The sequence below is a fragment of the Macrobrachium nipponense genome, chromosome 9 (genome assembly GCF_015104395.2).
Source record: "Macrobrachium nipponense isolate FS-2020 chromosome 9, ASM1510439v2, whole genome shotgun sequence".
NCBI classification, from domain to species: Eukaryota; Metazoa; Arthropoda; class Malacostraca; order Decapoda; family Palaemonidae; genus Macrobrachium; species Macrobrachium nipponense.
In genome coordinates, this window is record NC_061110.1 from 64,176,159 (window position 1) to 64,187,666 (window position 11,508).

An 11,508-nucleotide genomic window follows, 5' to 3' on the forward strand; every position below is an offset into this window, starting at 1 on the left:
CTCTGTCCAAAAAATGCTCTCTCATCAGAATTCAGAGAAAAGAATCCCCTCCTTATTCCCTCTTGCATCTGAGCTTCCTCGATTGTACCCTCAGATGACCACTCACTACTTCAAAAGCTGGATGATCAATGGAGAATGTTTCCCATATTGCAACATGAACTTAAACATCTCGTTAATGAGTCACCTGATAAGTTCTGGGGAGAAGTGTCCCAAAAAGAGTCTAGTTTTTCAGGCCTAGTCAATTTTGCTCTAACTGCTCTTTGCTTGCCGCACTCTAATGCTGAATGCGAACAAGGCAAAACATCCTGTTATACTTCTTTACAGTATACATGGGATTTCTGAATGACGAGTCCAGCGCAAATTCATTTTAATAACTACCAGAAAGTAATCTATCTTTTTATACTTTACTGTTAATGATTTTTCACCACATAGATAATATAGAAGCTTCACTTGTATGTGTGTTTACATCTATGGCATTTCAACAGAAGTCTTTCGGTTTAGGCCGTTTGTGTCTTCCGCCCGACGTCGGTGGCGAAGCAAACTTTCATCATAAAGAGACTCCTGTTTTACGATTAACGTCAGTAATTTTATTTAATAGTTTGTGAAAGAGGTGAAGATAACTTTCGGTAGTACTTAGAAATCAATTAATTTATATTTTACTGGACATCAGTTGCCTTGTGAATGAAATGGTATTGGTAGATCTATATAACTATTCCGCGGCGAGCTAGACTATGGCAGTTGACGTTTTTCTATGCAGTTTTACCTCCTATTCGTTTCGGAAACAAATGATCAGTGTAAGGCTACTGAAACCCTATAGGCTATATTCCGAAATTATTGCGGACTACAGCGGATATTGGTAATTTGGTATAGGTATTTTAGGTGGGTGAAAATACAAGAGCGAAATAGGCTTACAAGGAAGTATATTCTAACATTGCCATAGCAACCTGTATCTGTAGGTTCTGATTCTGAAAAGGATAAACTTTTTTGGGTTGGGGGTTGGGGAAGTAATACAAGGATATGTTTTAAATGGTCCATGATACTTTAATAAAGGGTATTAAAGTGCAGCGTGCACTAGCTAAGTCAAGTTCCCAAACTTAGGTTAAGTTGCAGTCCAGGAGGCGGCAAAAAAAGTCCGGCTATGTAAGGCCTTCTGTGCCTTTGACTTGGTTACATTGGGTTGCAACCCTGCTATTTTAAATCACAGTTCCATAAATCAGAGTAGGTTGGGGGACGCTCATAAGAGCGAATCCCCCCGGCATCCTAGGTGGGATCCCCTGATAGGCGAAGTAAGTCAATGATTTTTCACCCATCCAAATACCCGGCTTTCCATATAAAAGGGGGCAGGGGGGCGGTTGTATTATATAGGAAAAAAAAAAAAAAAAAAAAAAAAAGAAACATGCATTTTGGCCAAGCCCGACATGCATTTCGTTCAAAAGCAAATGTCCGTCTTCACAGTAATACCTGAATAAAAGGGACAGTCTTCACAGTAATACCTGGATAAAAGGACTGTCACCACAGTAATACCTGGATGAAAGGGAGGGACAGCATAGTATAATACCTGGACAGTCATCACATTAATACCCGGTTAAAGGTGACAGACAGCACAGTAATACCTGGATAAAAGGGAGTGTCACCACAGAAAACTGGATAAACGGGACAGTCACTACAATAATACCTGGATCAAAGGGATAGTTACCACAGTAACACCTGGATAAAAGGGACAGTAATACCTGTCAGTTCACCCCCACGACTGTTAGAAGGGTGGACGTCCACGCGTAAAAAGTAGAACTGTCAGTCAGACCATCGCTCACTTGCCAGAAGAGTGACACAACTAAAAAAAGTGTTTTGAGCTATTGATACCAGCATATTACCTGTTCTTTATTCCATATTGTGGTAAAAACTTCTTATTTGTATTTGTCATTAAAACAGCTCAGTAAAAGAATCATCTAATATAAATGGACAAAGTATAGAGAATTTCAACTTTAGATTGCTTCTCCCGAAATATAGCAATTTTGGAGTTAAGAGACACGTCTGGCAAATGACCGAATATATACTCATATCCCAATTTTGATCCTCACTTATCTTTGATGTTAAAATTGGTGATATAAGTGAATTATAATCAAGTCTGATGATTTGGTTTGTTTATTCATTTATTTAATGGATAAAACTCGGTATTAAGATTTTCTTTTTGGGGTGGGGCGGGGTTTATCACAGTCCTCCAATTCGACTGGGTGGTATTTATAGTGTGGGGTTCCGGGTTGCATCCTGCCTCCTTAGGAGTCCATCACTCTTCTTACTACTATGTGCGCCGTTTCTAGGATCACACTCTTCTGCATGAGTCCTGGAGCTACTTCAGCCTCTAGTTTTTCTAGATTCCTTTTCATGATCTTGGGATCGTGCCTAGTGTTCCTATGATTATGGGTACAATTTCCACTGGCATATCCCATATCCTTCTTATTTCTATTTCAGGTCTTGATACATATCCATTTTTTCCCTTTCTTTCTCTTCAACTCTGGTGTCCTATGGTATTGCGACATCAATGAGTGATACTCTCTTCTTGATTTTGTCAATCAAAGTCACGTCTGGTCTATTTGCACGTATCACCCTATCTGTTCTGATACCATAGTCCCAGGAGATCTTTGCCTGATCGTTTTCTATCACTCCTTCAGGTTGGTGCTCGTACCACTTATTACTGGAAGGTAGCCGGTGTTTCATGCACAGGCTCCAGTGGAGGGCTTTTGCCACTGAATCATGCCTCTTTTTGTACTGGTTCTGTGCAAGTGCCGGACATTCGCGTGCTATGTGGTTTATGGTCTCATTTTTCGTACTGCACTTCCTACATATGGGAGAGATGTTATTTCCATCTATCGTTCTTTGGATATATCTGGTTCTTAGGGCCTGATCTTGTGCAGTTGTTATTCCTTCAGTTTCCTTCTTGAGCTCTCCCCTCTGCAATCATTGCCATGTGTCATCGCTGGCCAGTTCTTTAGTCTGTCTCATGTATTGTCCGTGCATTGGTTTTTTGTGCCACCTGTGTACTTTGGCATTCCTCGTTCGTAGACAGCATGTCTAAAATGTGACTAGTCTTTGGTACATTATATCATATTATATATATATATATATCTATATATATATACATAAATATATATAAACCTATTAATATATCATCTAATCTAAAAACTCTCTCTCTCTCTCTCTCGAACTCTCTCTCTCTCTCTCTCTCTCTCATCTCTCTCCCTCTCTATCTCTCTCTCAACTTATATCGAATGCAAAACCTTAAACCTAAATGAAGGAACAAATGAAGAATTTCAGACCTTAGGGGCAAGATGAGAGAGTGAGAGAATTCATTAGACAAAAGGGTAAATAAAGGAAAATCCCCGAATTTATTGCCATAGATGAGGTAAAAAAAACTCGCACGGAGAGAGAGAGAGAGAGAGAGAGAGAGAGAGAGAGAGAGAGAGAGAGAGAGAGAGAGAGAGAGCAGACAAAAAATTGATACGGACTGCAAAAGTTCCTAATGTTCTTACATTATAAACCAAGAGACAAGACAATTAAGAATCTTTCAGAATCATTCCTGTTATATTTTGATGAATCAAAATATCTTTCGTGGGATATAGAAAATCAACGTAAAATCGAGAGAGAAAGAACAGAGTATATAAACTGGATACTTCAGATATGGATTTCAGTTTGAAGAGAATGTGGCCTTGGCAGCAGCTGTTGTTGGGATGTTATCCAGATGTTGTTCGAAATACGGAAGATCAGTCATCTTGTTTTCTGTGGCTGTCTATTTGCTGGCGAAATTTCTCTCCTGACTGATGATGATGGAGCTGAAGAGGCCAAGGAAAAGGAACTGAACAAGAGAATTGCGGCCTTGCGAGACGCCATCCAGTGCCAGAGAGAGCAGCGGATGAGCTTGGACAGGACAATTCTTCAGCTGCATCAGAGGCTCGACTGCTATGAAGAAACGCAGAAGGCGGTCGGAAGGGAAGAATGCACTTGTGCCAACAAGATCACTCAGGAGGTGTTGCAACAGCAAGCCTGGCAAGATAAGGACCCCTCGCTCGAAGCTGGAACTATAAAGATGGCAGAAGAAAATCAGCAGCTGAAGGACAACGCGAAGGAAATCGGGCAGAGAAACGATTGCCTATGTGAGAGGATAAAGGATGTGATTGCACAGTTGGCAGAGGCAAACTGTCTGCTTGAGAGACTCGAGAAACTCCTACGACAGAAGGAGAAAGAACTGCAGCTAAAGATGGCATAAGCGGCGCGGATGACGAGGCTCATCCAGGAACAAAAAGACGCGACCGAAAAGCGGGAATCCGAAAGGAAAGACCTCGGATTGAGGTTCCAGTGCCTGCGGAGGGAAGTGAAAGACCTCTGGAAGGAAAAGTGTGGACTTCAGTGTGAAGTTGAGGTGGCGAAACTCAATAGGAACGAGCTGGCATTGCCTTTTAGAGGAAGGAAATCGTCGCCTGGAGTCGCTGGAGCGGAAGGCCTGTGTCCAGAGTGAACAGAACGACCAGCTGGAAGATGAGGTTCGACAGGTGCGAGGAGCAAAGGAGAAATTGGTGTGCGACCTGAAGAACCTCCATGAGAAATAAAGATGGCTAGAGGAGGACAACTGGAAATTGCAGAAGCAGCTGTCCATCTTCAAGGAATGGCACGATGAAGACTGCACTGGCCTCATGAAGACGGATCAGATGTGAAAGTTTTGTTGAATGGAAACTTTGATGTTTATTTTGTAATAAGTTTGCTTTGTTAATCCTTGAAGGAAACTGAACTAGAACGGAAATATATATGTTAACATGTTTTCTTAGTTTATTGATTCCTGGAAGGGAAAGGAAAGGAGAGGATTATAAAAAAGGTGAAGAAAATGAGGAGATTAGTGAAGGTGCCGGGAGAAGAACCTGGCTTCACAAAAGCCCATGTAGAATTCAGAGAATTGAGTAGGATTCGTGGAGGTGCCAGGAGAAGAAGCAGAATGATTCAGTAGGATTCACAGAGTGCCAGGACAAACACTAGAGGATTCAGAGAATAGATAGGATTCAGTGGCATATTCTGGTTCTAAGGAATAGTATAGGTGTTGCTCTCTGCAGGAACTGGCGGGCAAGGCCCGCTACGGGTCCAGGGATGGGTGGGAAAGGTTCGCCACGTATCCTGGGACGGGTGGGCTGGACCCGCTGCGGGTCCCAGGACGGGCTGGTGATGTCTGCCACGTGTCCGGGACGGGCAGGCTGGGCCTGCCGCCGGTCCCGGGAGAGGCGGTTGATGTCCACCACTTGTCCAAGGACGGCCGGGCCAGGCCTGCCGCAGGTCCCGGGACAAGCGGGCAATGTCCACCACGTATCCCGGGACGGGCGGGCTGTGACTGCTGCGGGTCCCAGGACCGGCGGGCGATGTCCGCCACATGTCCCGTGAGGTGTGGGCCAGGCCCAATGGAGGTCCCAGGATGGGGGCAGCGATGTCTGCCGTGGGTCCTGGGACAAGCAGGCGATGTCTGCCACATGTCCTGGGACAGGTGGGCGGGGGCCCGCCGTGGGTCCCGAGACAGGCGGGTGATGTCCGCCACATGTCCCAGGATGGGCGGGCGATATCCACCGCGGGTCCCGTGACTGACTGGTGATGTCTGCCATGTGTCCTGGGACGGGCAGGCAGGACCCGCCACAGGTCCCAGGACAGGCGGGCGATGTCCACCACGTGTCCTGGGCCTGCCGCGGGTCCCAGGACGGGCGAGCAATGTCCTCCATGCGTCCTGGGACGGGCAGGCTGGGACTGCCACGGGTCCTGGGACGGGTGGGCGATGTCCACCAAATGTCCCCGGACAGGCGGGTCACAGGATGGGGGGGCGCCAATGTCCGCCGTAGGTCCTGGGACAGGCGGGCAATGTCTGCCACATGTCCCGTTATGGATGGGCCGTGCCCACCGCGGGTCTTGGGACGGGCGGGCAATATCCACCACGTGTCCCGCACAGGATGGGCAGGCCGGGCCCGCCGCAGGTCCCGGGACAGTTGGGTGATGACCGCCATGGGTCCAGGAACGGGCGGGCCAGGCCTGCCATGGGTCCCGGGACTGGCTGGCCGGGCCCTTCCATTGGGACGGGTGGGGCAATGTCCACCACAGGTCCCAAGCCAGGCGGGTGATGTCCACCAAGTGTCACGGGATGGGCAGGAAAGATCCACCCAGTGTCCTGGGATGGGCGGACCAGGCCCAACACGTGTCACGGGACGGCTGGGCCAGGGCCGCCACAGGTCCCGGGACCGGCAGGTGATGTCTGCCATGGCTTCCATGACGGGCGGGCGATGTCTGCCACAGGTCCTTGGACGGGCAGTCTGGGCCCACCATGTGTCCCAGGATGGGTGGGCGATGTCCGCCACGGGTCCCAGAATGGGCAAGCAATGTCCACCACAGTTCCCAGGATGGGCAGGCAATGTCCGCCACGGGTCCCACTATGGGCTGGCATGGCCTGCCACTGGTCCTGGGACAGGCAGGCGATGTCCGCCCCGGGTCCCAGGATGGGCTGGCTAGGCCCACCAAGGGTCCAAGGATGGATGAGCGATGACCGCCATAGGTCCTTGGACGGGCGGGGTAGGCCTGCCTCCTGGCCTGCCATGGATTCCTGAATGGGTGGGCAATGTCCGCCACGGGTCCAGGGACAGGCAGGCCAGGTCCGCTACAGGTCCCAGGATGGGCGGGCCAGGCCATGCAGTGCATTCCGGGACGGGAAGGCGATGTCTGCCACCTGTCAGAGGACAGGTGGACCGGGCCATCCACATGACCGACGGGCAATGTCTGCCATGTGTCCCGGGATTGTCAGGCCAGGCCAGCCACGGGTCCTGGGATGGACGGGTGATGTTCACCACGGGTTGACAGGTGTTCCTGGTCCACCTCAGGTCCCGTGACTGGCGGGCTATGTCCACCACGGGTTCAGGGATGGGTGGCTGATTTTTGCAATGGGTCCCGGGATTGGCATTCAAGGTCTGCCACGTGTCCTGGGATGGGCAGGCAAGGCCCACCGCGGATCCCAGGACAGGCGGGCGATGTCTACCACGTCTCCAGGGATAGCCCGCCACGGGTCCCGGGATGGGCTAGCGATGTCCCGGTATGGGTGGGCTGGGCCCGTCACGGGTGCCAGGACAGGCGGACATCGACGGGTCCCTGGACGGATGGTCCGGGCCTGCTGCGTGTGCCAGAATGAGCGGGTGATGTCTACCACGGGTCCCGGGATGGGTGGGCCGGGCCCGCCTTGGGTGCTGGGACAGGCGGGCAATGTCTGCCACGGGTCCTGGGACAGGCTGTTGATTTCCGCCACGGGTCCTGGGATGCGCGGGACAGGTTCGCCATGGGTGCCTGGATGTGCGATTTCCGCCACGGTTCCTGGGACTGGTGGGCCTGGCCCGCCGCAGGTCCCAGGACAGGCAGGCGATGTTCACCACAGGTCCTGGGATGGGCATGCTGGGCCTACTACAGGTCCCGGGACAGGTGGGCGATGACCGTCATGGGTCCTGGGATGGGCTTGCCAGGCTCGCCACGGATCCCAAACGGGTGGTCAATGTCCGCCACGGGTCCAGGGACATGCGGGCCAGGCCGCTGTGGGTCCCGTGATGGGCTGGCGATGTTGGCCACATGTCCGAGAACAGGTGGACTGGGCCATCCACGTGACTAGCGGGCAATGTCTCCCATGTTTCCCGGGATTGTCAGGCCAGGCTAGCCACAGGTCCTGGGACGTATGGGTGATGCTTCCCACAGGTCCCGGGACGGGCAGGCGATGTCTGCCACGGGGGTAGTCGGACAATTGGCCAACAGACAATTGACCGACAGACAGTTAGCCAACAGACAATTGGCCGACAGGACAATTGGTCGATAAGACAATTGGCCGACAGACAGTTAGCCGACAGACAATTGGCCGACAGGACATCTCAAAAAGGATCTAAAAAAAAGGGTTAAAACATACACACTATATTTAAAAAAAATAAAAACATACACAGGAAGATAAAAGCATAAAATTCATCTCAATAATTTAAAAAACCGACTTAATTGATAAAATTGTGTGCACAAGCTATTAAAAATTGCACACCATCTTCGGCGTCATAGTTGAGTACAAGTCTTTTCTGTCTTTCCTTAACACGAATTTATTTTTTGTTTTCCCTTGAAACATCAGTTCCTGATAATGCCTGTTCTATTAGAATTTCTGTGCTTAATTGTTCAATCCTGAGCTTTTGAATTAATTTTGATAAGTTAGGTTGATGGACATTTACTCTTCTACTGAAGGCGTGATGCCACCCATCCAGCGAGTTGTTGGTTTTCAGCAGATCATTCAGCACCCTGTAGTGACACGACCATAACAAAATGTCGAATAAAGGTCATCTACGTCTACCTCGCTGCATGATTCCTAACCATGTAGCTACACTCAAAATAAGACAAGAAATCTTCCAAAATTTCATCAGTTTGTGCATCTAAAGAATTAATAAATTGTTCAAACAAAATAGGTACATCATCAGGTGGTACGAAAGCTAGTGCTTACAGCTGTTTTACAATAAATGCATTTTCTTGGTCGTTGTACCACGATTGTAAACCCGTAGTCTGTATCTTGCGCCACAAACTCTGTCCAAAACGAAAAAAACAACCAAAAATAGAAACATGAGGAAAATTGCGTTTAATGGAGTTTATAGCTGCTTTTTCAGTCTACTGTAATTGAGGTCACATTTACATTTCTTCCTTCTTTAATGACGTTAAATATTAAATCATAAACCGCTTCACATTTACTGTTTGTCAAGCAATAAAGTAGCGGCACTGTTTTTTTTTTTTTCAGTAATCAGCGCATGGATCGTGTATAGCTGCTTACCCAAAGGTGCAGAGTCAAAAGTCCCGTCGCAGAACCACGCAGTTTTCTTGGATAAGATTTCCAGATTTTTCAGTTCCGAAAATAGAAACCTCTTCAGTTTCAAAGAGTAAAAAATTATCACCTCTCGGAGTCTTATATAGCTCATCTTCTTTAAGACCGGGTCTCTTCCGTCGCACTGTACGTTTGAGAGAGTCCTTTTTTGGTAAAGCTCCAGCAATGGTCACAGGGATATCTGAAGTTGCACTATCAATAACAGAGCTCTGCATTTCCTCAGATCGTGCCGCAATAAGCTTTATTTCTTCTTTAACTTTTAAAACTCGAATTTCAATAGGAGTTGGTGGATGGGAGTGTTCAGAAGGAGTTCTGCTAATTACTTTGTCGATCGTAGCCAATCTTGCATTGCAGATATTATGATTCGCACATCTCCAATACGTTTTAGATTCTCTGGTTCTATCAATGATGTTGGCGTATCCCTCGAAAAGAAGTTTTTTGCCTCCTCGTTCCGTTTTGATGAACTCCATGACTGATACTGAAGGGCTTGGAAAAATAAACTTAGTAAAAACAAGATGAAAGTTTGGTCTAGAAAAGCATTTGAAAATAAGTGGTTTAGAATAACAATCTTAACAATAAGTAGTTTAGTGTAGTATAGTAACGATGTATGCATTGTCTGCTAACTGTCTTTCGGTCAATTGTCTTATCGACCAATTGTCCTGTCGGCCAATTGTCTGTCGGCTAACTGTCTGTCGATCAATTGTCTGTCGGCCAATTGTCAGCACACGGCCACGGGTCCTTGAACGGGCAGTCTGGGCCCTCTATGTGTCCCGGGATGGGTGGGCGATGTCCACTACGGGTTCCGGGATGGGTGGGCGATGTCTGCCACAGTTCCCAGGACGGGCGGGTGATGTCTGCCACGGGTCCCGTGATGGGCTGGCATGGCCCACCACTGGTCCTGGGATGGGCACGCAATGTCCGCCATGGGTCCCAGGATGGGCCATCTAGGCTCACCACAGGTCCCGGGATGGACGGGCAATGACCACCATGGGTCCTGGGACGGGTGGGCCAGGCCTGCCTCCTGGCCCGCCATGGATTCCTGGACGGGTGGGCAATGTCTGTCACGGGTCCAGGGGCAGGCAGGCCAGGCCCGCTACGGGTCCCGGGACAGGCAGGCCAGGCCATGCAGTGAGTTTAGGGACGGGCGGGCAATATCTGCCACGTGTCCGAGGATTGTCGGGTCGGGCCAGCCACGGGTCCTGGGATGGACAGATGATGTTCACCATGGGTCCCAGGACGGGCATTCCTGGCCCACCTCATGTCCTGTGACGGGCGGGCTATGTCCGTCACGGGTTCCAGGATGAGTGGGTGATTTCCGCAATGGGTCCTGGGATGGGCGGTCGATGTATGCCACGGGTCCTGGGACGGGTGGGCTATGTCCATCTCATGTCCAGGAAGGGCAGGCCTGGGTCCACCATGGGTCCTGGGACAGGCAGGCAAGGCCCGCCGTGGTTCCCGGGACGGGCGGGCGATGTCCACCACGTGTCCTGCCACGGGCACTCAAGGTCTGCCATGGGTCTCGGGACAGGCAGGCAAGGCCTGCAACAGGTCACGGGACGGGCGGGCATGGGACGGGCGGGTAAGGCCCGCCGCAGGTCCTGGGACAGGCGGGCGATGTCCGCCACGTGTCCCGCCAATGGCATTCAAGGTCTACAACGGGTCCTGGGATGGGCGGCCAAGGCCTGCCGCAGGTCCCGGGACAAGCGAGTGATGTCCGCCACATCTCCAGGGACAGCCCGCGATGGGTCCCAAGACGGGCTAGTGATGTCCGCCATGTGTTCCGGGATGGGTGGGCCGGGCCCGTCATGGGTGCTGAGACAGGCGGACGATGTCCGCGACGGGTCCCTGGACGGGCGGGCGATGTCCGTCAAGGGTCCCGTGATGGGTGGGCCGGGCCCGCCTCGGGTGCTGGGACGGGCGGGCAATGTCTGCCATGGGTCCTGGGACGGGCGGGATGGGTTCTCTGCGGGTGCCTGGATATGCGGCCGATTTCAGCCACAGGTCACGGGACAGGCAGGCGATGTTGTATTAATCTCTTCCCCAGAGATTAATACAACACAAACGGTCAGTTAGGTATGGACAACAGAACTCGGCTATTTTCAACCATATAAATGAACATAACCATAGAATAAACTGGAATATGTCACGTGTAATTTATAGCAGCAACTGCTGGTACAAGAGTCAAATGATGGAATCGGCCTTAATAAAAGAGAAGCAGGTAATGAACATCTCAAAAGGGAATTGGACATCGGACATCGTCGACGCAGTGTTCATTCAACCAACGCTTAAGAAGATTAAAGGAAGATTATCAGCGGGGGTGACCTAAATTGGCTTACTTGTGGACGAATCTCTTGGTATATACCACCCCTTTTCTGTAAACTTTTCTCATTCATATACCTGAAGAGAGAGACAGCAGTCTCTGAAATATAGTACTTTTCTCTCTACATTTTTTGTGTTTTTATGGGCTCCTTTTATTAGATGGAATTCTGTTGTTACAGAACATTTTACCAGTCATATATATATAATATATATATCTATATATATATATATATATATATATATATATATATTCTATATATAATATATAATGTACCGTTTTGTAATGCTATTATAAT